The sequence below is a fragment of the Scyliorhinus canicula genome, chromosome 9 (genome assembly GCF_902713615.1).
Source record: "Scyliorhinus canicula chromosome 9, sScyCan1.1, whole genome shotgun sequence".
NCBI classification, from domain to species: domain Eukaryota; kingdom Metazoa; phylum Chordata; class Chondrichthyes; order Carcharhiniformes; family Scyliorhinidae; genus Scyliorhinus; species Scyliorhinus canicula.
The window spans coordinates 178181517-178194086 of record NC_052154.1 but is presented as its reverse complement, the minus strand read 5'-3'; the positions used below and the strand labels follow the sequence as shown (position 1 = coordinate 178194086).

Sequence of the window (12570 nt, the reverse complement as noted above, 5' to 3'; positions counted from 1 at the left end):
CTGCTGACATTTCTCCCTCATATTCAGTTTGCTCTGAAAAGTCGCTCTGTAGTTCCTTGTTTTAGCCCATTCCACGTTCTAACCGCTCCACAGGTAAAATGATTTATATGGGTCTCGCAAAAGAATGGAAAGTTTCTATCATTAGGTACAGAACAAAGGGACTATCTGCAAGCAGACTAATAATGGATTTATTGTATAAACTCAAGGTTAGCCTTTGCTGGAGTGCAAGTGATAGAGAAGAAAATGATTTGAGTGTGTGCTAGATTTAAGGACATAATGAACGTCAATTTTGAACTAAATTCTTACAATCTTGAGCTGCAGTTATATTAAAGCCCAATCAGCAGCCAATTAAACCACCCACTTTTTATCATTCCTTTTCTTATCTTCAGTAATGAGTACAATTTCTAAGGTGCCAATTCTCCACCGCAAATTTGCAGAGAGGCATGTGTCAGTCATGCTTCTTTGATTTGTAAAAGCATTGTTCCTTTCATTGAAGAATTACAGATTCATCCTAATCATGAGTCACAGCACAAGGAAATTTCTTTGATTCTGTTGTCCAGGAAACAGAAATGCAAAACATATTGAACGTTGGTGGCATGTGGTCTGTTGCGCGTGGCACTGACTATCAATTAGCAATCAATCAATGCCAACATGCTCTCTTTTTCCAATTGATGGTGTCTGCTAAACAATGTCTTCCGAGCTCGGCTAAAAATCACGATTTTATATTAGTTTCAGTTCACATTTTCAAAAGGTTGAATATTTAGTTGAACTTGGGTATCTGCCTCACAGAGTTCAAATGATAATAATCCAACTCAAGTCCTCAAAGTGAAAAAAAGAGCTTCTTACGCAGAAACATATGCAGGAGGCGGGCATTCGGCCCGTTGAACCTGCTCCGCCATTCATTATGATCATGGCTGATCATCAAATTCAAAACCCTGATCCCGCCTCCCCTCCCCGCCCATATCCCTTGATCCTTTAGCCCCAAGAGATATCTAATTCCTTCTTGAAATCACACAACGTTTTGGCCTCAATTACTTTCTGTGGTAGCGAATTCCACAGATTCACCACTCTCTGGGTGAAGTCATTTCTCCTCACCTCAGTCCTAAAAGTTTTCCCCCTTATCCTCAAACTATGACCCCTAATTCTGGACTCCCCCACCATCAGGAATATTCTTTCTGAATCTACCCTGCCTAATCCTGTTAGAATTTTATAAGTTTCTAGGAGATCCCCTCTCACTCTTCTTAACTCCAATGAATATAATCCTAACCGACAGTTTCACCATCCCAGGAATCAGCCTGGTAAACCTTCACTGCACTCCCTCCATAGCAAGAACACAGACTCCAGAAATTTGGGATCTGTACTATGACTTTGTATTTTGGGGGTTCAGAATATATTGCCTGATCCTGAGCTAAAAAGCACAGATTCATTCTTTAAAGCATGCAGAAGATGGACACAAGCGATATTCCGTGCAAATTGGAATTGTCTACCCAGTTCAGTTCAGTTCAAAATCACAGCATGACATGAACTATCACTTTGCATTCTGTTATTCTCATTGTAAAAACCTCTCTCGCTTGAAAACAAGTACACCTATTTGAATGAGGTGTAACTGGATTTTTAGGAGTGTATTAAGTCACAATTGCTGCTGTCCAGCCTCTCTTAACTTGAAAATAATTATTTTTATATCTGTGAAATTTCCAATATAAAAATTCCATCGATTTCTTTTAATTTTTTACGATACCTCAGTTCGAAGTAATAATCTTTATTAGCGTCACAAGAAGGCTTACATTAACACTGCAGTGAAGTTACTGTGAAAATCCCTGAGTCGCCACATTCCGGTACCTATTCAGGGTCACTGAGGGAGAATTCAGAATGTCTAATTCACCCAACAAATACATCTTTCGGGACTTGTGGGGGGAAACTGGAGCACCCGGAGGAAACCCATGCAGACACGGGGAGAACGTGCAGAATGTCCACGCTGGCAGTGACCCAAGCCGGGAACCGAAACTGGGACCCTGGCGCTGTGAAGCCACAGTGCTAACCACACTGCTGCTGTGCCACTCTATGTGAATGCCCCAATGTTCAGCAGAATTGTAAAACAAATTATTATTACTTTCTAGTTTGCTGCCAGTGAGAATTCTTCAATATGACTTGCAGTTTGGCCAGCTTGATAACAGGGGAAGTGTATTGAGATGGAGAGAAAACTAGTTGGCAAAAAGGAAACAAAGAGTAGGAATTAACTGTTCCTTGTCAAATTGACAGGCAGTAACTGGTGGGTTGTCACAGGGATCGGTTCTGGCACCCAAGTTATTCACAATATATGAATGAAATGAAATGAAAATGAAAATCGCTTATTGTCACGAGTAGGCTTCAATACAGTTACTGTGAAAAGCCCCTAGTCGCCACATTCCAGCGCCTGTCCGGGGCGGCTGGTACAGGAATCGAACCGTGCTGCTGGCCTGCTTGGTCTGCTTTAAAAGCCAGCGATTTAGCCTGGTGAGCTAAACCAGCTCCTGGTTAATATTAATATTAATGATTTTGACAGGGGAGCAAAATGTAACATCTCAAAGTTTGCAGATGATCCCAAGTTGGGTGGGCGGGTGTACTGTGACAAGGATGCATAGATCCTTCATCATGATCTGGACAGGTTGAGTGAGTGCGCAAATCAATGGCAGATGCAGGATAATTTGGATAAATGAGAGGTCATTCACTTTGCAAGCAAAGACAAGAAGACAGATTACGACCTGAATGGCTGTAAATTGGGAGAGGGGAGTGTGCAGCGGGACATGGGTGTCCTTGTGCACCATTCGCTGAATGTGAGCATGCACATTCAGCAGGTGATAAAGAAAGCTAATGGCATGTTGGCTTTCATTGCGAGAGGTCGAGTACAGGAGCAGGGATGTGTTGCTGCAATTATACAGAGCCTTGGTGAGGCCACACCTAGAATATTGTGTGCAGTTTTGGTCTCCTTTTCTGAGGAAGGATGGGCGGGATTCTCCACCGGCGTGCCTCTCCATTTTTCCGGCGCCCGGGGCTTTCCTGGCGACGTGGGGGTGCCCCACAATGGGCAACCCCATTGACCGGCCGGCGTAACGGAGAATCCCGTCGGCGGGTTAGGGCAGAAAAGTGCCGTGGCGGGGCGGAGAATCCAGCCCAATGTTCTTGCTCTTGATGGAGTGCACCCAAGGTTTACCAGGCTGATTCCGGGTGTGGCAGGACTGACGTATAAGGAGAGAGATTGACTAGGTTAGGATTGTTTTCACTGGAGTTCAGACGAATGAAGGGGAATCTCATGGAAAATTATAAAATTCTAACAGGACTAGATAGGGTGGATGCAGGGAGGATGTCCCCGATGGTGGGTGTGTACAGAACCGGGCTCACAGTCTGAGGATTCGGGGTAGACCATTTGGAACAGAGATGAGGAGACATTTCTTCACCCAAAGAATGGTGAGCCTGTGGAATTCTTTACCACAGGAAGTAGTTGAGGCTAAGAAATTGAATATATTCAAGAGGCCGCTAGATATGGCACGGGGCAAAAGGAACCAAGGGTTATGGGGAGAAAGCAGGATTAGGCTGTTGAGTTGGACGATTAGCCATGATCGTGACGAATGGTGGAGCAGGCTTGAAGGGCCGAATGGCCTCCTCCTGTTCCTATCTTCTGTGATTCTATTTTTCTATCACTGTTGCTCGCTGTCTTGTTTTGGTGATGAAATTGGAAAGGTGGAATCCACGCCAAAGAGCCCACCTGCCCTTCGGATCCAAAGTCAGCAGGGACTGCAAAGTCTCGGAACGTCCACATGAGACATTGTGTAAGGCTGCGGCACGGATGTAAAGTGAGAAAAGTCAATTTAAGATCTAAACATGGGCAGTCATCATGTTTCCTCTGTTCATCAAAGGCAGTTTGTGAAATAATGAAGTCTATCACGCCCAGCTAAGTGATAATGAAAATCATCAGGTATCTGTCCATTTGAGGCAGAGGGCAGTAGACAGATTTTAAAATCCATTTTCACTTCAGCGTGTGCAACACGACATCAGCTGCTCAGATTTAATGCATTCAGTCTTTTTTTATTGCTTATGTTCAGGGGTTATGGAAGTGCTGAAGTAAAATAAAATCTGCCCTACTAGTAATGTCAGCAGGACATGTCTTTGCCACTTCAATTAGGACCCTCCCCTTCTGGGGCGGACAGCTTTGCTGAGCATGATGTTAGGTTATTTAAAATCGGCAGGAGGCCGATAACATGATGAGACCACAGCACAAACCTCGCCCCACCCTCCCCTACCAACCCACCCCACCGCTATGCCAAGATGCCTGCACTGTTCCCACTGTACAGTGAGAGTTAAGATACTATTTCAATTCAGTTAAGAGATCAACATGATTCCAACAGGAACCATCTGTACAGCAGGCTATGTACTCCAAATTCAATTACAAGATGAGAAATTCTTCCGAGTTGTGCAAGTTAAATAGAAACACAAGTCTCGAGTGCCGTGGAATAGAGACAGAAAATGCTGGAAGAGCTCGGCAGGTCCGGCACCATCTGCGGAGAAAGAAACAGAGTTAATGTTTTGAGTTGAATAAGACTGTTCTTCAGGAACCAAAGGGAGGTAGGAATGCGATGGGTTTTATGCTGTTGAGAAAGGTGAGAGGGGGTTTGTGGTGGTGGTCGGGTAGAACAGAAGTGATGTTCAGGAGCAGGTTCGAGGGTGGGAGAGGTTAAATAACAACATGGCCATGATGTTGGCTCACCCGTAGGGGAATCGTAACATAAACTTTGAAAATGGCAAAACCTGACCCAGCCCACCTTCAACCAGCACATTTCTAGTGTTAATGAAAGTGGTTTGGGTTGGCGGAGTGTTGCAAGTGACTAACCTGCTCTCTGGTGGTCAATACTGAAAAGATTTTAATGGGGATGATCTATAGTTAACTCCTGGGGAGTGTTTTTCAAACAAGGCCCTCAAACCTTGTGGCTGAATGGAAAGAAACGATTGGCTCTGTCAGATTCACACCTTTACAACACTGCGGTGGGAAAGAAGGGCTGAATGCTACTGCTGGGCCCCTGGAGCTGATTTGTAAACCACCCTGCAATTGGAACCTTGTGGTCCAACTTACCTCTTTGTCTGACCCCTGATATCTAACCTGATTTCCTGATCGTTAATGTCTGTTGAATTCAACAAGACCTCCAGGATCCACATGCCCCAGTTTCCTAGCCTGTTGGTCTTCCCCAATTCCTTCCCACTTCCCTGCCTTTACTGGGACCACCACATCTGGGTGGAAACATTCTGCTCTCATATGCTCTTATGCTCTCATAATGGCCAGTGAGGTGTTGTCCTGTGTCTGTACAAAGTCCAGTTTTACCAAGTTGAGCGCCAAAGGTTACCACCGTTCCTTCTGTCAGATTGGATCACCCATGACAGAAATGAGAAATAACTTCTACTATAATGGTCGTGATGATGTGTCGATTTGATTCATTTATCTGCTGATCTGCGGAAATAGCAAGGTTCAGAGTTTCCACTTGATTGGACTGTTTTGTTTCGGCACAGTTTTCCCAGTTCCGATGCACCAGGTGAAGAAGGTCTCAACATTTTAAGTGCAAACTGCGTTCAGCACAAATTTAGCTTGTACGAGCTTTTTGTAGGTTTCGAAACATCGTACTAGAAGCAGTCTCCACGCACAAAACTGATCCTGTCCCCAGGGTGAATAAATCACCATTGGGAGTTTCTGCTAATTGGATTCATTTGCAGGCCTTTGAGACACTCAATAAATTAAGCTGGATCATTTGGGGATAGAGATACCAATAAATATGTTTTAAAAAGGTTTTGATGGTTTTTAAAAGATTTTTGAAGGAATTGAGTATTGTACCACAATCTAACTGATGGCACTTTGGTTAGCACTGCTGCCTCACAGCACCAGGGACCCGAGTTGAATTCTGGTCTTGGATGACTGTGTGGAGTTTGCTTATTCTTCCTGTGTCTGCATGGTTTCTTCCGGGTGGTGCAGTTTCCTCCCACAGTGCAAAGATACGCATGTTCGGTGGATTGGCCATGCTAAATTTCCCCTTAGTGTCCAAAGATGTGCAGGTTACATGAGGTAACGGGGATAGGGCGAGAGTGTGGGCCTAGTTAGGGAGCTCTTTCGGAGGGCAGACTACATCGGCCGAATCGCTTCCTTCTGACTGCAGGGATTCTGTGACTCCATGGTGATTTTTGAAATGTTGTTTCCAGCCTTTTAAAACTCGTAAATATATCCAGGAAATTATTTAAAGAAACATTTCACAAAATAAGGAGAATTGAATTGGTATAGCATTGCTTCTAGCATTGCTTTGTGATGCACGATCAATTATGACGAGACGAGAGTAGAATGTAATCGAGGCTTTATTACACAAAGATGTGTGGCCTTCTACAGCAGCTGACAAAATGGCTGCTGTACGGAGAGCACACATATTTATACTCCGCCTACTGGGCGGAGATAGCAGGTAGGGATCTACCCCCGTACCTGTGGTACAGGGGCCTTACCGTAAAACCCATATATATATATATATATATATATACAGTATAATGCATCAGCGGTGACTACCACATTCACCCCCTGTTAAAAATGAGTCCAGCGGGGGTGGTGGAGAACTATATACAGACAAGTTGCTTTTAAAAATCAGAGAATATTATAAATTTAGGTGGTCCGGTGCCTTGATCTGTCGTCGAGAGCACCGCAGTGCTGGTGGCGGCTCAGGCGTCGGCTTGGTCTTCGGGACTCCTGGAGCATGTCAAAATCCTCTTCATCCCCGGGTGGGAGCAAGGGGAGGACGGATTGTCCTGGAGCAGGGACTGCAATGGGATGCGCTGGGGGAAGGGAGGGTGGCGCCGGGGCAGATGGGGGGTGTGTATGGAACTAGCTGGTGCCAGGTCCCTGAGGGAAACTGTGCCTTGGTGGCCGTCAGGGTACGGTACGTAAGCGTACTGCGGGTTGGCATGGAGTAGCTGTACCCTCTCAACCAACTGGTCTGTCTTGTGGAGTTGCATGTGTTGACGGAGGAGAATAGGTCCTGGAGCTGCCAGCCACGTTGGGAGCGAAACCCCGGAGGTGGACTTCCTGGGCAAGGCAAAGAGATGTTCATGGGGGGGGGGGGGTTTCGTTAGACGCGGTGCACAGAAGCGACCGAATGGAGTGGAGTGCGTCGGGGAGGACCTCCTGGCAGCGGGAGGCCAGTAGATTTCTGGACCGTAGGGCCAGAACTCCATTCTGGACCACATAGCCGAGGATGGCTAATTGGTTCGTGCTGAACACGCATTTCTCCTTATACGTGAGGTTGAGGAGAGTGGCGGTGTGGAGAAATTTGGAAAGGTTAACGTCGTGGTCCTGCTGGTCGTGGCCGCAGATGGTGATGTTGTCCAGGTACGGGAAAGTGGCCCGCAGTCTGTACTGGTCCACCATTCGGTCCATCTCCCGTTGGAAGACTGAGACTCCGTTGGTGACGCCGAAGGGAACCCTAAGAAAGTGGTAAAGGTGGCTGTCTGCTTCAAACGCAGTGTATGGGCAGTCTGCCTTATGGATGGGGAGCTGGTGGTAGGAAGATTTGAGGTCCACTGTCGCGAAGACCCTGTATTGTGAAATCTGATTGACCATATCAGATATGTGTGGGAGGGGATACGCGTCGAGCTGTGTGTACCGATTGATGTAGTCAATGACCATCCTGTTGTTCTCCCCGGTTTTCATCACTACCACTTGGTCTCTCCAGGGGCTGTTGTTGGTCTCGATGATCCTTCCTGCAGCAGCTGCTGGACCTCAGACCTGATGAAGGTCCTGTTCTGGGCGCTGTACCATCTGCTCCTGGTGGCGACGGGTTTGCAATCCGGGGTTAGGTTTGCAAAAAGGGAAGGGTCGACCTTAAGGGTCGCGAGGCCGCAAACGGTAAGGGGTGGTAGGGGCCCACCAAATTTCAGGGTTCGGCTCTGGAGGTTGCACTGGAAGTCCAGGCCAAGTAGCAAGGCACCACAGAGGTTGGGGAGGACGTAGAGGCGGAAGCCACTGAACTCCACGCCCTGGACGGTGAAGGTGGCGATGCAGTACCCCGGATCGCCACGGAGTAGGATCCGGAGGCCAGGAAGATTCTCTGGTTAGCGGGGTGTACCGCGAGGAAGCAGCGCCTTACCGTATCGGGGTGGATGAAGCTCTCAGTGCTCCCGGAGTCCAGAAGGCAGGAGATTTTGTGCCGGTCGACCTTCACCTTTGTTGAAGCGGTCGCGAGATTGTGCGGTCGAGACTGGTCAGTCATGACCGAGGCGAAACGCGGCTGGTCGTCGGCAGTTGCAGGCGATGAGCAGCCTGATGAGCTGCCCAACGGGCAGGGGTCCTGAGGCGGGTAAGATGGTGGCGCCCAAGGGCCGCACATGTCCTCGGGGAGGCAGATGGCGGCGCCCTTGGCCGCACGTGTCCTGGGGCACGCAAGATGGCGGTGCCCATTGGCCCTGAGGCAGGCATGATGGCGGCGCCCACGGGCTGCACGTTTTGTGAGTAGAGCAAGGTGGCGGTGCCCACAGGCTGCACGTGGTCCGAGGAGGGGAAGATGGCGGTGCTCACTGACCGCACGTGGGGGGTGCCGGGGCAATAGCGGCGATTGAGCGGGCCTAGCACACTGCAGCGAAATGTCCCATCTTGCCACAGGCCTTGCAGAGGGTGCTCTGCGCCGGGCAGTGCTGCCGGGGGTGTTTTGACTGTCCACAGAAGCAGCATTTGGGCCCCCCGGGGTTGGTTGGCTGCCGCGCGGCGCAGGCATGGGGTTGGCTGGGGGCTGTCACTGATGGGGCACATGATGGGCTGGCCGTCGGCGGTGTCCATGATGCACAGGGGTTGGGCCGCGCGGTCGGAAGCATAGGCCTGAACGTTGCGTGAGGCGTCCGTAAGCAAGAGCGCTAGTTTTTTGGTTGCCGCGAGGTCAAGCATGGCCCCCTCTAAGAGACACTGGCGACTGTAGTCAGACCCTATGCCCGTAACGATCGCATCTCTCATCACCAGGATCGAGTGTTCAGTGGCCGAAACGGCCTGGTAGTCACAGTCTCTCACTAGGGCGAGCCGGGCATGCCAGAAATCTTCCACAGACTCACCGGGAAGTTGGCGCCGCATTGATAGGAGATGCCTGCCATAGATTATGTTGGTCTGCTGAGCATAATTTTCCTTCTGTTGATCATTATGCTTTCCCTTAATTTGCTCTGTTCTAATTACCTTTGCTCAAGAGTCGCCAGGTATCTTTCTGATACCACCACAAGGTTCAAAACCGAATACTGATCAATGACTCGATACACCAGTTAGTAAGTTTGAAATCAATGCACTCTTATTTACACACACAGTCAATTATTACTCATGCACAAACTCTACTCACTAAACTACAACTACCACTAAAAGCCTATACTTAGCTTCGGGCGCCCACTCAGTCAGAGGAACAATGGCCATGGTCCGGTTCTGATACTGCTGGCTTCGAACTGGTATGGAATAGTAGCTAGGAGCGCCTATCTCGTAGCGTGCATTGACCTTAGACTTACTTGGCTGGTGCTTGGCGGCCTCTCGTCGCTGAGAGCCAAATGCCAAGGTGAAGGTGACAAAGAGGAGTAAGAGTACCTGTGGTACAGGGGCCTTACCGTAAAACCCATATATATCCAGTATTATACATCAGTGGTGACTACCACACTATGTATGTTTCCAGCAGACTAGACCATGGCTTGTGTCACATTCTTCAGTGGTATCAATGAATAATGCCATATGGCCCATGCATTGCCCACCCTGGTGAATGCCTGCCTACAGTTCTTCCCAAATATACTTTAAGACACTGCCTGATGATTCTAGTTCATGGCAGGTTTTGTTTTCAGTGCTACGCATATATGTTTCAATGGAAACCTTGGGGAACAAGTCACTTTCCAAATTGCATGTAATTTTGAATGTAATTTGTGGCATATTCGCAGGTTGCATCCACAGTGGAAAGTTGAGCCCATATGCATCTAATTTCTATGATGGCTGAAGAAATCCATTTCTGTGCAAAGCTTTAATATTTTCAAATCAGATGTAAAATTTTAAGTGAAGACTGAGTTGGTTGTCTCGGCTTCCTGAGAAATGTGACAAATCAACATTTACTTTAAATTTTGCCAGGGTGAACCTTTAACATATTAGAAGCATTCTGATCTCTGAGATATCAGATCTAGGGTTCAAGCTCCACTCCAAAACAGTCCCAGTGAGTTCAGAAGATGATATTTGATTGTCATCCATTGGCATACTCATGCCCATCTCGAGAGATCAATGACTCAGTATAATATTCTAACTTCTGATTGACTTTTATCCCAGAAGGATTCTGTATGAGCCCCAATCCAGGAATTTGAATCGAGTGGTGGTGGGGAGTTACTAATGGGTGTGCCATCGTCATAAGCGGAGGCAAAACCCTTAATTGCTGCCCAATTAAAAGTATACACTCAGAAGGAAAAAAAATCAGGAAGCAAGTGAAAAGGTCCAGGAATCTGCCTGAGCTATTTTTCTATCGTGAGTGGCTCAACCATCTTATGTGTGACACCTGAGTTAGGACCAGAATACAACAGATGGACAGATTTCTGAATCAGATGATTTAAAATGATTTAAAATGAGGAAGGAACGGTGAAATAAACAAAACAATACTCATCTTTAGCGTCCAATAGTTCCAGATTCTTGCAACTAAAAGCATGAAAATTGTGGAAGTAATGCAACGAAACAGCAATAATGATGTTGGTGTAAATCACTTTTACCTTGAAGTACTGTTTATATTTAATCAGAATCATTATACAGCTATCATCATTTAACACTCATACAGATATGCAAGACAGCCAATGATCCCATTTGCCATTCTATACAAAACTAATCTCTCATGTCATTTGTTATGTAAACTGACAATGTTTTAATATGCTCACCAACAAATCTGCAAACCCTTTGACAGTTCTTTGCACAGTTCTAACTGATACAAAAATGACATCACCGAGGGAGTGCAGCAAGTGTCAGCCTTGACTCAGTGGTAGCATCTCAGCTCTGAGTCAACTTGAGCGTGTCATCCAGGCCCACACTTTGGTGCATCTCTGAGGGAGTGTTGCACTGTTGGAGCAGCCCCTTATTTCTAATGTTTTGTTCAACAGAGGCATGTGTTTGCATGACACATTTTAAAGAAAAGCCGTGAATTCTCTGTAAGTTACCCCTCAATCTGTTTTGAAACAGATTATTTGTCACTTCTTTCATTACTGTTTGTGAAACTTTGCTGTGTGTAAATTGGGTCATTTCAGAAGGAACCACAATGCAAAGTTATTTTAATTGACGATAAAGCACTTTGGGACATTAAGAGGTCATGAACGCATTATATAAAATGTAAACCTTTCTTTAGTCGTCCTGTATCAAAGTGATGAAGTCTCACCAGACCTTTTTTTAATTAATTTGGCGGAGGTCAGTGCCACTGGCTAATCCATTTGTTGCACTTCTTGCACTTGAGAAGGTATGGGTGAAGCATTCTCTTGAACCCCTGCAGCCCGTGTACTAGATGTGCTGGTAGCAAGAGAGCGTCAGGTTTTTAACCAGCAACAGTGAAGGAACGACAATATAGATCTAAGTCAGGATGATGTGTGACTTGGAGGGAAACTTATAGGTGGTGGCATTCCCATGCATCTGCTTCTCTTGTCCTATGGGAGGTAGAGACTGTGGGTGGGATTCTCTGATCCTGAGGGTAAGTGTTGACGCCGTCGTAAAGGACGTCGCGTTTTACGACGGCGTCAACAGATCCCCAGGATCAGCGATCCTGCGCCCTACAGGGGGCCTGCATGGCACTGAAGCAACTCACGCAGCTCCAGCTGCCAATACCACTGTCAAACAGGCGACACAGGTCTGCGCATGCGTGCTACGGCCGGCGCGAATTCGCGCATGCATGTTACGACCGGTGCAAACTCGCGCATGCACGCTAGTTGCCTTCTCCGCGGCGGCCCCAACGCAACATGACGGGGAGCTACAGGGGCCCAGCACGGAGGAATGTAGGCCCCCACCAGGAGAAGCCGGCCCACCGATTGGAAGGCCCCGATCGCGGGCCAGGCCATGGTGGGGGCCCCCCCCAGGGTTGGATACCCTCTCCCCCCCACCAGGCTGACCCCCCCGCAGGATGAACACCGAGGTCCCGCCGGGTAGGACCAAATGTGAACAGCGCCAGCGGGACTCGGCCTATCTTGGCGGCCACTCGGCCTATCGCGCGTGGAGAATTGGTGGGGGGGGGGCCCGTAGAGCGTCCTCCGACCAGTGCAGCGCCAGCACCAATGGTGCCGATTCTCCGCTCTCCGGAGAATCAGCGGACCGGCGTCGGAGCGGTGCCGTGTGAATCGCGCTGCTCCCACCGATTTTCCGACCCAGCCCGGGGTCAGAAAATTCCTCCCTGTGGATTTGGAAGGTGCTGTCAAAGGAGTCTTGCCGAGTTGCGGCAGTGCACATTGCAGCCTGCATACACTGCACCCAATGGGCGGCGGCTGTGAAGGGAGTGAATGCTAAAGATGTCCTGTATGGTGTTGAGCTTCTTGAGTGTTGCTGGAGCTGCACTCAGG

General features: G+C 47.9%; 1 protein-coding gene across 3 annotated transcripts in view; it reads left to right on the top strand.

Annotated features, from left to right (window-relative positions):
- Positions 1 to 12570, top strand: part of LOC119971929 (leucine-rich repeat-containing protein 4C-like) — a 1202445-nt gene that overhangs the window by 957177 nt on the left and 232698 nt on the right. The gene's annotated exons all lie outside the window — the stretch shown is intronic.